This window comes from Dromiciops gliroides, chromosome 3, assembly GCF_019393635.1.
Source record: "Dromiciops gliroides isolate mDroGli1 chromosome 3, mDroGli1.pri, whole genome shotgun sequence".
In the NCBI taxonomy this organism is placed as follows: Eukaryota; Metazoa; Chordata; class Mammalia; order Microbiotheria; family Microbiotheriidae; genus Dromiciops; species Dromiciops gliroides.
In genome coordinates, this window is record NC_057863.1 from 399,942,250 (window position 1) to 399,946,830 (window position 4,581).

Sequence of the window (4,581 nt, forward strand, 5' to 3'; positions counted from 1 at the left end):
ACTGGTCATTTCCACTGCCAAAGCTCAGCAGCTTCAAGTTTCTGTCAAAGGCAAAGTCTATTCTTTTAGCTACAGTCTCAGTATCACATTCCAACTCTTCAATTAACTCCACCCCCCCTTCCTCTCAGTTACATGCCTTCCCAGTTCTCTTTGTTACTCATCTCCCTTGTCCTAAAGAGATTGGAATATGTTGCTGTCTATCACCAGATGCTGAATTTTCTGCCTTTCAGAGCCCATAGCACAGTCTTTAGAATTTCCTTAGTGATAGGAAATCTTTGCCTGTGGAGAATGGATTTTTAGAAATGTCCAAGGATTATTTGAAGCCAAGTCTGGTGAATAAGTGGGTAATCAAACTACATGACGCTGTTTTAGGTTAAAAAAAAAAACAAACCAGCCCCTCCCTCCGTGCCCCAAGAGACCACTGTGGCTGCATCCTGGTACCAGAATGAACAGAGATCAAAAATCAGTTTTTACCCAAGAGAAGCAAGACCTTGTCTAGCATTTCTCCCAGATTGTAAAGATCCTGACAGAAGATGGGATGGAGCATCCTGAGGTGGGAGATGCCACAGCCAGGCTCAAGGAGATGAGACACTGTATCCTAGAGTACAATGCCACTGGGAGGAAATACAACCAAGGCTTGTCAGTGTTCATGGTATTCCAGGAGCTGGTGGAACCCCGAAAGCAGGATGCTGACAGTCTGCAATGGGTTGGTGTGTGGAGCTGCTCTAGCCTTTCTTCCTAGTAACAGATGACATCATGGATGCTTCTCTTACTGGCCAGGGACAGCCATGCTGGTATAAGAAGCCCAGCATTGGCTTGGATGCCAGCAATGATACCAAGTTGTTGGAAGCTTGTGTCTACCGCCTGCTGAAGCATTACTGCCATGGGCAGCACTATTACCTGAACCTCATTGAACTCTTCCTACAGAGCACTTATCAGATCGAGATTGGCCAAAACCTTGACCTTATCACAGCCCCTCAGAGCAAGGTTGATCTTACCAAATTCACAGAGCAGAGATATAAGACCATCATCAAATACAAGACGGCTTTCTACTCCTTCTACTTACCATTTGCTGCTTCTGTGTTCATGGCAGGCATAGATGGGGAGAAGGAACACACCAGCGCTAAGAGCATCCTTCTGGAAATGCGGGAATTTTTTTCAAATTCAGGATGATTACCTTGACCTTTTTGGTGACCCCAGTGTGACTGGCAAGACTGGCACTGACATCTAGGACAACAAATGCAGCTGGCTGGTGGTGAAGTACCTTCAGTTGGCATCATCTGAGCAAAGATGTTGGAGAAGAGTTATAGACAGAAAGATCCAGAGAAGGTTGCTAAAGTGAAGGAAGTCTATGAGAAACTTTTATTGCCTGCTCTTTTCACCAAGTTTGAGGACTTATGGGGCTCATTAAGAAGCATTCATCCCCCCTGCCCTCATCTATCTTCCTGGAAATGGCAAAGAAGATGTATAAAAGTCAGACGTGACCAAGGTGTTAGACATAAATGGAAAGGGGGTCTAGGAGGGCAGGGTAAGGCACTTTGGGTGTTGTTGGGAGAGGATGTACTCTCAATAAAAATAAATTATGGCTCTTTAAATTATGGCTCAGACGCTTGTCTCTTACTAGCTGTGTGACCCTGGGCATGTCACTTAGCTCTCATTGCCCCACAGAGAGAGAGGGAGGGAGAGAGAGAGAGAGAGAGAGAGAGAGAGAGAGAGAGAGAGAGAGAGAGAGAGAGAGAGAGAAATGACTATAAGGTAATGAAATTCCCTTTCATGTATGATCTGAAAACTCATTTAAGCACATTCCAAGAGATGCTCAGTGCTGGCCATGGTCTTGGGCTCCCATGTCTTGCTCTGCCCTGGTACCCAACTTCAATGTAGCTCTCTTTCTCTAAACATAGTTCTGCTAGCCCCTCACCTTCCTGAAAACATCCAGCCTTCAGAAACATCACACTTTTAGACATGGACCGACTTTTCTCTTCTCTGACACTATACCACCTTGGTGCAGGCCTTCATCACTTTGTGCCTAGACCATCATTAGAGCCTGCTTGTTGGTTTCTCTTGCCTCAAGTCTCTCCCCATTCACATCCATCCTCCACTCAAATGTCAAATTGCTTTTCCTAAAAGGTAGGTCTGATCATATCATCCTCAACTAAAAAACAAACAAACAAACAAACCTCCAATGCCTCCAATGATCAAACACAAAACCTTTTGTTTGGCTTTTTATGGCCTCATAACCTGACCCTTTCCTACCCTTCTAGTCTTCTTAGACCTTCCTCTCCCTGCCTTCCCCCCCCCCCACCCCCCAGTACTTGATGATCTAGTGACTCTGGCCTCTTTGTCATTCTTCCCACAAGACACTCCGTGCATTTGATCGGGCTGTCTTCATGCCTGGAATTCTTTCCCTCTTCATTCCTGCTTCCTAGCTTCCCTCTTTTCCTTCAAGTCTCAGCTAAAATCCCACCTTCCACAAGAAATCTTTCCCAGTCCTTCGTAAGCTTAGTGTCTGCTCTCTTATATGACTCCCAGTTTAGCTTCTATTTATCTTGTCTGTACATAGTTGTGTGCATGTTGCCTCTCCCATCGAACTGTGAGCTCCATGAGAGAAGAGATCATTTTTGTTTTGGAACCCTTCTCACATAGTAGGCTCTTGATAAAGACTAACTGATGACTGACTTCCTGTCTTGTACTCAGGGCCCACACTCTTCTCTCAGGGCTACCTTTGAGGCTCTCTCCATATTCCATCTTCTCTTGAGATCTTCAGATCTGAAGACTGGCAGGAAAACCCAGCCAATCTTATGTGTATTTCTTCAGTATCCGGGATAAGAGAACTGGTGGGGAATGAGTGGAAAATGCTGAGAACTCCTCTGTCTCACTGGAAGGAGAAATTTTGCAATCCTTCCTCCTCTGCATATATGTATGCTTTCCACAAAATGGATATTTGGAAATGTTTTAATGAATAATTGCACATGATTTAAGACAATAATAGCTCATACCTATATAGTGTCTTATGATTTACAAAGTGCTTTCCTTATGATAACTCTATGAGGTAGGTAATATTTCTTTTACAGATAAGGAAATTGAGATTCTGAGAAGTTAAGGTGATTTGCTGGTGATTTCAGAAGTTAAATATTGAGTCCATCACTCTAATTGCTGAATCACGATGTGGGGCTGTGATGGTTTCACTCTACTAATATTGTGTTTTTTACATCATATAGGAACTTGATGCTACTAACATTCCTTTAACAACTGTTATGAAAACTTGTCTCTCCCTAATATATATGGTTTTGAGAGCATTCTTTTGTCTGACTGGAGCAGGAATGATTTTTAGTGTAAATTGGCCTTTGGAAATGCAAATATTTGTTTTGAGTTAAGATAAATTGAATGTGATTCCCATGATGGGCATGACCAGATAAGTAACAGTTTAGAACTGGATTCCAAAATTAGAGGAAGAGGTCTGATTTGAAGAACCCCAGGAACATGAAAAGCAGAGGAATCAGGCTGTAGAATGAGTTGGTTGAGACTGTTCGGAGTGGGCACCAGAGAAGAATTGAAAGCTAGAGAATTGGAGACAGGAAAAATAGTTCAAGGATTTCTGTATATGGGATTCCTGGAAAGGACAGAGTTCATAAATTGGGTGACTATGGAGAAAGCAGTTTCTGTTTGGACTTAGGGCATAAAAAAGGTCAAGGTTAAGGGAGTAAGCACGCTGACCTAGCAACGAAGTCTCTAATACTAGTCTGGTTAACTTAGAGCCGTGTTAAGCTAGTTTCTATACTGAGATATTGTGCCTGTAAGTCACCTAATCTATATATAGTTTATACCCTGAGGTTTTCCCATTCTGTAGTAAAGTAGTTTTGCATTTAAAAAAAAATGGGGGCGGCTAGGTGGCGCAGTGGATAAAGCACCGGCCCTGGATTCAGGAGTTCCTGAGTTCAAATCCGGTCTCAGACACTTAACACTTACTAGCTGTGTGACCCTGGGCAAGTCACTTAACCCCATTGCCCGTGAAAATAAAATAAAATTTAAAAAAAAATGGAATGCATTGTGTTATAGAAGTATTGGAGGAATGGAAAGGGGAAAGAACCTTGCACCTGAAAAAATCCTCATGACTGTTGGTACCAAAAAAAGTCTACCAAGGGCTAAAAATACATAAAGAACCTTCTGTTTCATCATAACATGATAGTAAACAGTGGGTGTGGTTTCTATTGATCCAATCACATTTCCTTACTTGGTTCCTCTGATAATCACTGGTAGAGATTTGCAGGAAATTGACTGGAGATTGAGGTGTCAGTAATTGGAGGAACATAATGGTCTTATCAGGTCTTTCCCTTTGCAGCACCCTAGGGGTATATCATATCCATGGCAAAGTGAATTATTGACCTGAGCTAATTGGCAAAGTGAAATATTGACCTGAGCTAATTGGCCACATCATATATGAGTGTAATAAAAGCGGAGTGACTCAGAAATGAAGCATTTGTTTTGCAATGAGAATGGGTGTAGCCAAGAACATATAAATTTGACTTCTGGCTCAATCAGTCATAACAAGCAATTTTTGAACTGGTACTGGGGTCAAGCAGC

At 42.5% G+C, this 4,581-nt stretch overlaps 1 pseudogene; it reads left to right on the forward strand.

Moving 5' to 3' along the window:
- Positions 1-445: 445 nt before the first annotated feature.
- LOC122747676 lies at positions 446-1,484 on the forward strand (annotated as a pseudogene).
- Positions 1,485-4,581: the final 3,097 nt, after the last annotated feature.